This window comes from Neopelma chrysocephalum, unplaced genomic scaffold (genome assembly GCF_003984885.1).
Source record: "Neopelma chrysocephalum unplaced genomic scaffold, ASM398488v2 Primary Assembly neopelma1_23b, whole genome shotgun sequence".
In the NCBI taxonomy this organism is placed as follows: domain Eukaryota; kingdom Metazoa; phylum Chordata; class Aves; order Passeriformes; family Pipridae; genus Neopelma; species Neopelma chrysocephalum.
In genome coordinates this window covers 11,180,678-11,195,107 of record NW_020897692.1, presented here as the reverse complement: position 1 = coordinate 11,195,107, position 14,430 = coordinate 11,180,678, and the positions used below count along the sequence as shown (strand labels likewise).

The 14,430-nt window shown below is 38.8% G+C and overlaps 1 protein-coding gene across 3 annotated transcripts in view; it reads right to left on the bottom strand.

Moving 5' to 3' along the window:
- Positions 1-14,430, bottom strand: part of FILIP1 (filamin A interacting protein 1) — a 106,305-nt gene that overhangs the window by 75,085 nt on the left and 16,790 nt on the right. For 2 of the 3 annotated variants that reach the window (XM_027697071.1, XM_027697087.1), the window contains exon 2: positions 2,838-2,978. The exons of the other annotated variant lie outside the window; for it this stretch is intronic. The gene's annotated coding sequence lies outside the window, so the exon portion shown is untranslated. The remainder of the gene's footprint in view (positions 1-2,837; positions 2,979-14,430) is intronic. 3 annotated transcript variants of the gene reach the window in all.

The window sequence follows — 14,430 nt, the reverse complement described above, 5'->3', positions numbered from 1 at the left end:
GTATATGATTGGTAAATCAGTTAAGAAAGCAGATAAGAAAGCAGAATATAAATAAAGACATTACTGTTTTTCTTTATTTAGTTAGAAAGAGTCTGAGCCAGCAGTTATGTAATGTCTCAGCATTCCTTATTTGTTTCCTTAAATATTTTTCATCTGCCTTCAAGGAAGTTTAGGTGACTGAGAAATTACTTTGGGCTGCTTCTCCTGTGCACGTGTGGTGGACTCAGGCCTTGGCAAGGACCTAGTGAGGTTGCTGCTGGCAGCCCAGTCACATCTTTGCTCCGCTGGCACCAACCTGTGGTTTGGGAAAAGAAAGACTAGCCGGTTTTCCTCTTATGAGGAAGCAAATTCACCTCTCGTTACATATATATATATGTATATATACTTAGTTATCTTAAGAAATAAGATGTAACAGAGAGGATTCTCATGTGTTTATTTCAATCCTAAAGAGAATAAACCTCATTCACGTTTCTATCCCTAGTGAAAGTGTTTAAGTGAGCTTTCAGTACCACTGCTTTCTTAGTAGCCACTGCACACCACACAGATTAGAGATTTTCCTTATCTGCATTTATCCACATGCAGACTGCAGGAATTTCAGAGGTGAAAGAGTTTTTTTCAGACCTGCCCAGCTGAAAGTTAAAGGACGGCTCTCCAGAGCACCCAGTAGCCAATTGGTAAGCACAGCTGTTCTGAAAAAGCAAGCCCAAACTAAGCGGCTGAGCCTCCACTGTATACATACTGAAAATACTTCCCAAGGCTTTCAGAAAAGTCAGAACAAAGTCCCCATGTTGAATAAATATTTCCTTATTTTTATTAATTAAGAATGTAATTTGAGCAATGTATACATCCTATGCCTCCATAATAAGTTGTGTAACTCATTTAATCAAAGTAAATTCCAAAATCTGATGTTCTAGTAAATCTTTTCAATTCATCCCACACAACATCATTGACTGCATGTCAAAAAAGCCTACATAAATTAAAAAGAAAAAAAAAGTCCGTCAACAGTTTGTGAGTTGATTCTAGGACAGCAAAACTGCCCTGCTATGAAATGGCCATATTTAGAGAAACTCTCTACAGCTGGGGGGATGCCACGTACTTGACCTAAGGTAGCTGTCATGTTTGCAAAAAAAAAAAAAATCTTTATTCTAATTGTACTTACTGATGCTGTTATTAATTTTTGCCATGAAGAAAAATCAAAATCTTGCATGGAAAAATGTTTGGCACCACATGCTATTGTTGTAGGATGTCTTGGCTGTAGCACTGGACTTCCAGGCACTAGAATTCACCCTGTAGAAGCAGCAAACACCAAGGAATCGACAAACCTTGGACTTGTTGAAATAAACATAGGTGTCAAAGACAAGGGATTATAATTAAAGGGATAGGAAAGCCTAGAAAATAAGAATGTTGTCAACAACACTTAGCATTATAGTACAAACGTCGTGAACTGGTGTGCCAGCAGCAGGCTTAGGTCCCCTGCCCTCTGCTCAGCCAGGGAATGACACAATGTTGTGCAAACCATTTCTGCAGGTAGCCAAATACATGACATTATCTCTATTTAAGTAAGCAAGAACAAGGCTGGACAGTTCTATGCAAATACTTGTTACTAACTGATCTCTTATACCTTGAAGAAGCATTTCTAGAAAGGAAAAAACCCAGAATTGTTCTTCTCATTTTATCTTCAAAAAAGCTGAAAAGTACAATTTTATTAGACTTTCTCAAACCTCAGAGAAATTTTCCAAATATCTATAAAGGCAAATATTAAATAAATGGTTTGCTGAAGTAATGGAAGAGTTATTGGAGTTCATAACACATGCATGTTTTTAAAAGAAAAAAAGAAAATACTGTGAGGATTTTAAATATCTTTTTTAAAAGTTTATAAGTAGAAAAACATCATTAGTAATTTGTACTCACATCAACTTTATATTAGAAAAAAATACAGTTTTGTCTGTGTAATATTGTTAGGTGAAAGAGTAACTATACAAATTTAAGAAATAATTTATGCCAAGTTAATGGCAATTAGCATTATGAATGACAATTTAAGGAGGATTATATGATGTATTGCAGGTTTCAACCAACTAAAAATAGAAAAGCCATACAAGCCATAAAAATTGCACAATGTACAATTTTCAGTTCCAGGAAGACTGTGTTTGCAATCCTTGACTACAAATGGAGTTGCTTTCTGACTATTGAGATAGATCTTCTGGAGCCATAATTAATCCAGACAATGCTGAACTTTCCAAATGAGTCAGACATTTTAAAATATTGGGCTTAAAGTTGTGAAATTTTTATAAAATCAATTAGTATTTGCTTTCCAGTTTTTGAGCTGGGTTCGCAATTTCAAAATATGTTCCAGCACTGTGAGGCATTTTAAAGCTGGAAATAAAGTACAACCAATGTGATACTAGCAACGGGGCTTTTAAAAGACAGGCAAAATCTAATACAAATATTGTGAGACACCCAGTATGGTCATAAAAGTCCACAATGCCTGCTGAAGAGTTCCTCGTTACACTAAGTTGTTAACTCAGGATGCTTATTTTTAAGTCATTATGCTAAAAAATTTCAGTAAAAATAACGTGCATTGAGGATGTCCTTGGGAATCCTCAACAGTTCCCAAGGGCTTTGATTTCCCAAGGGCAATTCAGATGAGCCTTTGAAAGACAAGAGATGATGCAAGTCATTTTGGTCCCCTCCTGGAGCTGACATCTGTAGGAAGCTCAAGTGTTGCTTTCCAGCCATGCTACTGCAACAGCATCTCCTTAATGTTAGTTATTCGGGAGCCCGGCTCCACCTGGAAGCTCCTGTGTGTCAGCAGAACAGCTCGTGGTACGCAGTAATACCTGTGTGGAGGGATGTTCCCAGGGCAGGGGCTTCGCTAGAATCTAGGTCCGAAGGGGGGAGGAGGGAGTCGAGGGTAGAGGCGTCCCTGTGCCATCGCTCTGCTGCTCCCACCTGAGGCTGACTAGGGTCCCTGCTGCTCCCTAGAGAAAAGATAAGGCTCAGGGGCTGCATGCCAGGAACAAAGAGAAAAGCAGCATGTTCTGCTTGCTCTGCCAGCCAGACAGCAGGCCAGCTAGAAAACACAGTCTTCCAGACTTAAAGTGACTTGAAAATACTTATATTTTTTAATTTAGAAACTCCCATTGACTTTATTCATATGTTTCCAAAGGCATGACAGAGCAGAGTGACCTGAAGAATCCAGAATACACTAGGCAATGTGTTTGCAGGTATGATACCAACCCAGGTGGTACAACCTTGCACTCCCATTGCCTCCAAAGAACTGGTACCACAAGTCTCAGCTTTCTGCTTAAATCTGGCAATCAACACCAAGTAACCTCCTCCATCCCAAGAAAAGGAGCCGTAATGAGGGAAGCAAAAAGCTGGTACGTAATGTGCTGGGTTCCTCATTGAGAGCAGTTCTGCAGAATACGTGCAATACAGTGCAATGACATGGCAAAATGACAGCAGAGAAGAAATGTGTCCAGCTTGGCCCATGTTATCAGTGACCCTGTAGGCAGTCTGTAGAGTTATACCTGCTCAGGGGGAATGTATGACTCCCTTGGCTGGCCAAGCTGGAAAACCCACAGCACAGCAAGAGCTACAGAACAGTTGCTTTCACAGCCCACAAAGCAAAGGAAGGCTTGGGACATGGTGACAACTCCAAATCCCATGGAGGTATGGCAGACATGGAGGGAGCTAGGAGCTTTGCTCCTGGAAAGCTGGGGATGTTACAGGGCATATGGGGAACAGAGCCATAACACTGGAGGGAGGCAGGTTCTCATGTTGATTAAAGCTCATTCATGCATTTGATTAGTTTGCATAAACAAACAGAATTTGATTCCACATTGTGGATCCCCTGAACTCTGTCCTGACCTTCTTGACAGAGCACTATGGTTATGGTATAAAACAAGGTTTTGTAGGTCAAGTGCATTGCAGAGACAGCTGACATGGAAACGTGTCCAGGCAGGCTCAGTGGCAGGACTGGTGATGCCACAGAGATTCTGAGGGCTGTGAGACCATGGAGGTCTTTCCTTGGCAAGGAGAACTCTTGGAAATGTTCTGGGAAGCTGTGATCTTTTTAAAGGAAGCAGTAACAATCCTGTTCAACTCTACAAACTGACCATTATTTAAATAATTTATATAGTTCTCCTAATAACAATACAGTCATACAAGGAACACTACCATTTAGGGAATAAAGCAGGACTACTACGGTGTCAGTTAATACCAGTCAGAACAGCGTATGACACATTCATCCATTATTTTTTAACAAACTGTGTGTGAAATATCGCAAAATAGTAAATGTCAACTTGGTATTTGTATATTTTTTTCCTTGCTCTGAATTGAAAGAACAAGATTTATTGGATTATCAACAACATAAGGATAGAAACAGTAATGAAGTCTTAACCAGCTGTAATCACAGTTAAATTGGTGCAGACACATTAAGGAAAACTTAGCTTTATAGGAAGGTTATTTTATTGATAAATACTTTAATCTTCTAGAAAATTTATTTAGGGAACTTCAGTCTTGAGCAGCTAGTTCTTGGAGAATATTGAGCAATTATCCATCTATTTATTTATTTATGAATAGCAGAAAGCATTTCCTACATGTGTAAGAATCAGGTTATCACGCTATTATACCCACAATCACTGAATCACATCTGGCATGACAATTTACAAGAAGCAAGGTAGAGATATTTGTATGAGGTACATGGAATTTACAGAAATTAATTCTTTGCCCTAAAAAATATTTGTCCTTTAAAAAAATTCAGTGAAACTTTTCTCATTAATTTGAATGGAGGAAGGATCAAGACTACTGTCTTTAAAAGACAATATGCAACTATCTAGAACTAATTAAAGAAAATCAATCATGTTTTCGCAATGAAAAGCTGAATTTTCTGTGCAATTCACACAATATAAGAAACAAAGAAGAGTTTTCTGTCAATCAGTACAAAAAGGGTGGACCAAGTCTTAGTGGGTCAAATTTTGACCTCATTTGCCTTTACTCTTCAGAGTTTACTCTGGATTTTCATCAATCTAAGTGAGATTAAAATCTGATGGTCTGAATGCAAAAAAGTGGCGTTACTCGTGATTTTCACAAACCTTGCTCACAGGAGACATGGTTTAAAAATAGGCCTTTAAAGGTATTTTCTCTCCACTATGTATTATTTTAGAGTCATTTTACAGGTGTAGCAACTACACTTAAACCCTCCCAAGAAGACACATCCTGGAACACAGATAGGACTTGAGTAATTTCAATCATCTGAAGTTTTACTAAGCAGAAGGATAATGTAGATGCTTTACACTCTGTGGAAGAGCTTTTTCTTCATTAAACTTTAAAATATCTTGATATTTATGCCTATACATGTCTTCTCCATTTTAATTTAGTGATGCCACAGTAGATATGGCGAGCAATAGAAACATTCAGGATGAACATCACTGTATTAATTAAAATACTCTCCATTATACAGCATTGTGTTGTTCTGAAAAGCCCATGGGATTTTGCTGCTGTGTTGAATAAAAGTGTTATTTCACTCACAGACATCACACAGCAGCACCAAAATGCTCCTAACCACCTGTTAGGCTAATGAAAGAAGCAGCTTTGGTTGCAGACTTCGCCACACTAGCAACTTAACCTAACAGAGCTACAATAACATCTCAGCCCTTTGCACAGCAAGATGCCTCTTGGGCTGTTTTTTCCATGCCAGTTGCTGAGAGTTTTATCACATGCGCTAAATAGAATATTTTTTGTTACTCTCAGTGCAGTAATATGAAGATATTGATTCTATCTAGATTTGTTTTGGAGAAAGCCTCTCATCTTTCCTCATTCCTATACACACGACCCCTCTGCCCCAAGGCACCATGGATCAGGAAACCAAACTTAGCAGAAGGAAAGCTGAAGTTTTCTTTGGCAAGTTTGCCAAGATACCCTAACTAAAGGGGTCAGTGAAAGTCCCTATATTCCCATTGATCTACAAGCCACAGTTCCCAGGACCCTTGAAGGAACATCCAGGGAAAGCAAAGAGCTCTTCAAGCTGCTTTTCATACCCTTGCAGCTCCAAGTCCAGGCTGCCACACTGGGGAAGTGTGGCAAGTCCTTCTGGGCAGACAGTCTGACTGTGCACTGTGAAGATCTGGCTGTGCACAGGTAGCCAGGATAGGACAAAATGTGAAGCTGATTTTGCCAAGCATCACCGGAGAACACTTCGGGATGCATGAAGGAGCACCTACTTCCCATGACCCACAGGCCACCATGGGGGCAGACAGCGTGTGACAGCTTCCACTATCAAATCAACTATTTGACTATGACTGTTATCATCAGAAATGTTTGTTAGAATTACAGTTCCATTTAATTTATTATCAGTGCCCCCAGGACCACGTGTCAGCCCCCCTGGGGCCATTAGCCCCTGCCTCAGGATTGCCACAGCAAGGCTGGCCTCCAGCTCCACACAACCCTGCCATGCCGTGCCCATGGGACCCATCAAGCTGGGCCAACGTCCCATCTCAGACTCATCTCATGTCCAGGAAGGTGCCTGATGCTCAGGGCTGGGACTGCCCTCAGCCCTCTAGATTCCATGGGGATTCCTCCTGCTCCCAATCTCCAGGAAGCAGCCACCCATACGGTGCCTTGGCATGTATTTCCTTAATTGTCTACTTAACTGCTTGTAATCATGGTTGAGATTCCCCTTTGCTCTTGCTTAAGAAATTGCTTGTATTTTAAAAGCTTTTAATTTTCATTGATCTTCCTGTGCACATGTAGTAACTTAAAATTGTGCTTCCCTTTTCCTACAGCATATTGCCCTTATGCTACAGGGCAGAGAAAAGATAAAAAAGAAATCAGTGTGTTTATTCTTGAGAAAAGAAGGATTGTAGAAAAACAAATGTTTCCCTAATGCCTCTCCTTCACAATTAAGAGAGGCATGGTACTCTCCAGTGATCCTGACATTAAGCACTGGGATGTCAGGCTCAGCATGACTGGAAAAAAGTTTTTGTCTGAAGCTCCCCTAGAAACTTGATTAAACTATCAACTCAGTAAGGACTAGAAGTAAAACAGCCAGAAAAAGATTGCTGTCACAGTCTTAACAGCTGGCAGTCAGGAGTGTCCCAAAGTTTTCCAAGAAGCTATGGCAAAAGAGACCAGGGGATACTAGATTTGACCACATCCTTTTCTCTGTGATACTAGGAGGTGGTGGGATAAGTTGTACCCACATTCTCTTTTGATTTCTATTGGCTTACACCAAGAGGAGCACTCTACAGAGCTAACTCCAGGGAACCAGCCCCCCCAAACCCTGTAACTGAAATTTCTTAAGGGCAATGTGTGAAAGCAATTGTGGCTTCTCCAGGAAAGGTTCATTACATATTATACAGTGTTCATAGAAATTTTCTCTGGCATAATTGTCAAACAAACTTTCGATATGGCAGACCCATTTTTTCAATGATCACAAATCTAATCAACTGCATGCTATGTTGGCTGAAGGTCTCAACCAAAAAACAGTTTTCATTGATTTTCCAGCTTTTGATTAAAACCCTAAAACTTTTCATACTGCAATTTTAATCAACAACTTTGGGGAAAAAACCCACATTATTTCTAATAAAGGTCCCCTTAGAAGATGTCAAAACCTTTACTCGACCTCTTAAATATTTGGCACAGCATATCTTTGCAAGCATGAAATTATTACTCTGCTTGCTGTGGTTTCTTTTATTATGCTATTATGCAAGACTGTTGTACTTTGTCATTTGTAGCACATTACCTCAGACTCGTTCAGGTACAAAGATGGACTTCTGGGATGATCAGGGGAAAGGAGAGACTATCATATGAGGAGACAGAATGAAGAGCTTAGCTTGTTTAGCTTGGCAAAATAAAGGCTGTTAAGGGGTCCAGTTGCTGTGTATAAATATATCATAGAGACAAAAAAGAGGAAGATGGGAGAGCCATTTAAATTAAATTACAATGTTGGCAAGGGAACCCAACAGCATAGATTGGCCAGAATTTAATCTGTGCTCACTTGGAGCAATGAGATTTGGGAACAATTTTCCCATTGGAGTAACAGCAGCAAAAATCCTAACTGCACTCACAGTGGAACTTGATAAGTTTATGAAGGGGATTATAAAACCTGATTCCTGCAATAGTATGACAATGGATTTGATGACCCATTAGGTCCTTTCCAGTCCTGTGTTCCCATATAAAGCTATAGTATATCATGCAGATTCTATGACCTTCAACCATGCATGCTTCAAAAGAAGATATACCAGCATACTTTATCTGCTTCAAGCTATTTAAAAACAAACCAAAACAAATCAAAACTCCCAACCAAACAGTTCAATTTAGTGAGTGTATTTTTTCAGGGTAAGGATAAAACTTCAGTAATTTTCTCACCCATAATGGCAATAAATTCAATAGAAACCAAATATATTACAAAATAAACATATTTTACATTCAGTTGTCCATCACTGAAATGCCTACATTTATTGACAATTAATTCTGCTTGTCATCCAGCACTGTTTAGCTTTATTAAAATTTTTATAAAATATTTTACCCATGGCTTCAAAACCTTTGCAGCTGAAGTTCAACTGTTATTTATGGTATTCTGCTCTAAGCTATAAATTAATTAAGGACAAGAACATTTTTGTGCTAATGCATTTTATGTTGGAGGCTATCCAAAAGTTATAGCCAAAGGAACAGAATTATGATTGTTTCTAATTTACATTGGTCATATCATGAGTTGTACGTGTGAGAGGAAAGACATTTTTTTAAAAACAGAGCCTTCTGGTTTTGGAGATACTTAATTTTTTTCATGTTTAAAAGATTGCTTATGGTGAGCTTGAAGTAAAAACCCATTAACTTCTACAAAACAGAAAATTTCTTGAGTTAAAAAAAGAGTTTGGAAAAATCTACTTTCACCAAAAGCAGCAAAATGTTTACATAAAAAATAATAATTTACAAAAAATATTTCTTACACACAAATAGAGCAACCTCAAAATGGGACCTAAGTATAGCCATGGTGGTATTACACGTATTTTCACTGTTCTGTAGCTCCTATTTGAAATTTTTATGGAAATGCCAGCATGCTATCTTCATATAAAGTGTACTAGCACATTGAAGGCAAATTTTACTATGGATACCCCCAAAATTACTATAATATTATATCTCAGGGTAATTAATAGTGTCATAATCTGATTACTCTCACTTAATGTGGCTTCATAAACCTAGCACCAGTTTTGCTAGTTGTATTAGCAGTTCACTGTCTTAGCCAGTCAAAAGTCTCTCATCACTTTCTTGTGAACAATGCTAATTTCAGCTCTTAAGTTTCAGCATTAGATGATCAGGAAGAAAGGATCCAACAGAACAGAAAACATCTCTCCATTGTGATCACTTAATGGATGGCTTAGGACCCGAATTATTGACTTCTAATATCTTATATAAAAATTCTTTTGAAAGCATTCTAAGCGTCTGTCTTTAATCAAAGGTGGTGAAAATCAAAAGCCCATTTACATATGTGTTCACCTACATAACTTTGCATGCATTTCTTAATTTTATTTTTTTTGTTTTTACCATATGCACATTTGCTCATTTATTGTGAAGAAGCATTCACCCATTCGTCTTCTCTAGCCTCTTCTTATTCATCATCCTTCCTTGATGCCTCTTTACACTTTTGTCTCTCAACTAAGCAATCACAGTTTCACTTTTGACTCTGACAGTGCTAGTGATTTGCATCATAGCCTCTGTTTCCATTCCCATTTGTGCTGGTTTTGGCTGGGGTAGAGTTACTTTTCTTCACAGTGGCTAGTGTGGGACTGTGTTTTGGATTTGTACTGGAAACAGTGTTGATAACACAGGGATTCATTATTGCTGAGTAAGGCCTACACAGAGTCAAGGCCTTTTCTGCTCCTCCTGCCACCCCACCAGCAAGGAGGCTGGAGGTGTACAAGGAGTTGGGAGGGGACACACCTGGGACAGCTGACCCCACCGACCAAAGACTAATACACACATACAGTGTCATGCTCAGTAGATAAAGCTGGGAGAGGAAGAAGGAAAGGGGACACATTTGGAGTGATGACGTTTGTCTTCTCAAGTAACTATTACCCGTGGTGGAGCTCTGCTTTCCTGAGAATTAGCTGAAGACTGGCCTTCCAATGGGAAGAGTTGAATGAATTCCTGGTTTTGCTTTCCTTGCATGTGCGGTTTTTGCTTTATCCATTAAACTGTTATCTCAACTCACAAGTTTTCTCACTTTTATGCTTTTTTTATGCTTTTATGCTTCTGATTCTCTCCCCCATCCCACCAGTGGGGAGTGAGTGAGTGGCTTTGTAGGGCTGAATTTCCACCTGGGGTTAAACCATGGCACTATGATATATGATTAAGGATTCAATCAGAAGAATATGCATTTTTCATGTTCCTGATTTATCTCAGCAGTCCCTGTGACACATAGAAATCAAAACAGTCTTGTTTTCTCCTTAAACTGATACTTTTGTCTCACGCAAAATTAGTTCTTCATTTGAACAGAAACTGTTCACATGCTTTGAACTCTTTCAGAAACAAATTGATCATGAATAAAAGGAGCCTGATGACTTTTCAGAAGACTGGTGTTCTGAAACATTTTCTCTTACATGGGGAAAACGTCCTTGCTATTTTTAAGAGAAAATTTGATCCATATTCAAAAGAAAAGTTACATACTTTCTGACACTAGATTCTGAATTTACATATCATTAATCCTGAGAAATTCTGAGGCAAATCATAATGGGCCATATTATTTTGTTCATGATTGTTTATCAGATTCAAGAGATAGCTTCACCAAGGAATCTTCAGCACCATAGGTTTTAAGTCCTCATTACAAGCGGTCTAAGCATAGTAGAGCCTCCCTAACGACTGCTAGTTTCTGTGCTCCTCTGAAATATTAGTAGGAAACAGTATAAGGAAGGTCAAAAAATTTATGGTACTAATTCTAGATTTAGAGCCCAGGGTAAAAATTTCATGTACAATTTTTTAATTCATTTTTTGTGAAAGGCATATCTGTTCTCAAGGATCTTCCAGAGTTATCAGATCATTTCTGTGCATCACAATAGCCAGGGAGTATCTGCCTTTATCTTTCCTTGCTCATATGCAGCTCAGGGATCTGGGCTCCACAGGGCTCCAGTACTGACTGTCTTCCGTCCTGGCTGTGTCTGGGAAGGAAGCCAGGAAGGTGGGTGACGTCGACATATTTCAAATGCATAGAGTTCTAGTAGAAAACTAGTCTATGTTCCTGTCATGTGGCACCTGCTCTTTTTTGGTTGTTATTTCTGCTTTACACAGGCTTTGAAGCAATCTCCACCGACAGACAGAATGGGACAGTTCTTCACACACTGAGCAGCAGATCTGCAGAATGCCTTGTCCGTGGATGCAGAAGTTAACATGACTTGGAAGGAGACATCAGAAATCCTTGGAAGAAATACTCACTTATGGTTGCTAACCAGATAAACCACATTGGGTTCGGGCAATCTCTTAAACTGAAAATTGATGAAGGCAGGAAGAGTGCTCAGGGGAAGTTTCAAATCCTTGCCGTGCACTTGCTCTCCCCTGCTAGCAGCTTTCAGCCACTGGTTTGCGTGTTAGGTGGTTTGTTTTCTTGTCCAGAGCAGAGCACAAATGCAGTCCCCATCTGATGCTAATTACGCTGTGGAGCTCCCTGTAGTTGACTGAATTGCAGGGGTTGGCAGAGAAAAGTTGCAAGGCTTAAATCTCACCTTGGGAAAACCAGTCAGTGGCCTACTACTAATTTAGTAAACTTCTTTCTCTTCATCTGATTGCTTATGACAGGACATGGAACTAAAACTGAAGGACTTGATGCTCAGCTATTTTAAATGGCTTGGTTTGGCTGGGACCTTTGAAAGAAGGCTTCTTTATCCCACCATAATTCTGACATGAAAAGCATATTGTTATCTCACTCAGGATGGTTTATTGAACTGTTTCATTCAAATACAAAAGGCTTCTATTTTTAGAAGCAAAACTGTAATTCATACCCTACAGCAACAAAAGCTAACTATATCCTCAGAAGAAGTACACAAAAAATTATAGTATCTCCCAGCAGGTGCTCTGGAACTGACTTATGTTACTCTTAAACCACAAAAAAATTGTTGCCATTACTAAACAGTTCAAGTGCAGAAGCTGTTCTTGCAAAATAGTAACTAATGGGCCTAAAAATAAGAATAGAACAGCAGGGAACTGCAAAATGTTATCTCAAAAGTACTTGCCTCACCCTCAAATTAAATCCAAAATCAGCTCTTCTCGTGAACTGAAAGAAGGGCAAAGCATGCTGCTTATCGTTGAGCATGTAAACAAATTGCATGCCATGGCTCAGATTTCACAGCACTCTTTTCAATAACATTTTTAATCTTTCAGTAATGCCTCAAGCACCTAAAATTAAAGGTATCTTGAACAGCGAGGATCTTAATCTTACATATATTTAGAGATTTATATTTGTTGATGTAACAGTTATTCCTCAGAAACTTTTCAGCTGACTTAGTGCTGGAGTTGAAAGTTCTTGAACATTCAGTATCCAAATTTTTATAAAGCCAAAAAGACTATTTAAGATAATAGTACTGGAAACATGAATTATGTTTTCAGAGCTACAATTTGAAAGTGTATTTAGTTGCTTCTCAATTGCAGATTAATCTTATATCTGAAATCATTAGCAATGTTCAGGGTGTATTTCACAACTAAAATTCCACATAAGCATATTTTAAAAATTATCTCTTCTTTCACTTAGGCATTTTGTTCAAGAATCCTTTTCTCATGGATGAGCTGGTAAAATATGCATCACTCAAAGCTCTGTAAAGAATGCAGCCTCTGTTCTGCTTTATGTTAGGTGATTTCATCAGCTCTTGGAGAAGGATTTGAACAGGCACGTTGGCAGATAACTGTCCTCTTGGTGTGCTTTAAAATTGTGATATATTAATTTCAAATTTTAACAAACCATGCATTGTACACAGAGCATTGAAAAGTTTTGTAAAAGGGGTGTTCTTTGTACTTCATGCTATCACTTCAGGATGGAGTTGCCTTTGAGTTTCTGCTTCACAAACAACAGGAACAACTCCTGGAGCTTTAAGGCACCACCAGTGAGTGTCCTTTCACCAGAGAGGAAGGTCAAGGAGTTCAACCAGCATCAAATCCTCATGAGCTGCTGCAAATCTCAATGCTCTACTTCTGCGTGGAACAGTGCAGAAAGCCCTACAAGGCCTAGTGTCCTCACAACATAAAAGTTATGTGCTCCATTCTGCTGAAGCCAAGAGTTCAAAGTGGTTATTTGAGTTTCTGGTTGGCTTATTGCCTGTTTATAGTTTAGTTGTTGATGCATCAAGAATTATTTTTTTTCTGACAGGGTTCAGAATTGCCTGTATGAGTTTTTATGTTACTCACTGAACTGCTGTTCAATAAAAGATAGTCCTCAAAAACCACATACCATTAAAATAAACTTTACTGGCATTTTTTTTCTTGCTCACATGTTACCTTTTGAAAAAGAGATAGTTTTGTGAAATCCTGTGCACACTTGTGCCTGTAGCTCTAAGCATTCCTTGTCCATGAGGAACTAAGAAGACCCAATGAAGTGTTATTAGCTTTGGAACATCTGACCAAAGTATCATCTGCTGTGCTCATTAATTACAACAGTTCAGGTGGAAACATTGGTCCCTGAGCTTTCTTATAGTTGTTTGGGTTTTCCTCTTTTTTTCTTCATTTTTTTTTCACTCATCTAATGAAAGGAGTACAAGGAAACAGACATTTGCAGAAGAACAGTAGAAAGCCAAAGAATGCATGCAGAGGAGATATACTAAAATAATGCCTAAGCAGCTAACTCTAAAAATCAGTTTAAACATGTGCCACAAAATTTTTTCCAATGCTAGAATTTTGCAGTGTTGGAAGTTCAAAATATGCTTGGAAAGCAGTCACTCTAGCTGTAATCTTAGAGAAGTCTGATCCAATAACAATAACATATATCTTTATAACACAGAAACGTTTTATGTGATTGTTCAGATGATCCCAGGCATTTGATGAGTTCAGATGAGTATGACATGATGATTATGTCTAAACTGGGAGATTAAACAGTGCCAGGCCTTGGTCAAAATTTTGGCATGGGCTAACCAGTGGTCTTCCTAGAATGGTCCCTGGTTGGGAACCAGCTTAGCCAGGGCTTGGCAGCCTGCACATAGTCAACCTATTTTGAAGGCTTCAGTTTAATAATGTAGGTATGAGCAGCTGGTGACAACTGGAATGAGGGTCAGAGAACCAGCACTAGCATTGTCTAATTTTCTGAAAATAGACATAGCCAAAGTGTTGCCCACACATTTTTGACTGTTTTCCGTATGGCTGTTACCACATTGCTTTCAAAAAAGGAGAAAACTGTGAGAAGTGGAAACTTGTATTGTTGCTTTACAAAACCACAGCAGAACTGCAAAGCCCTGA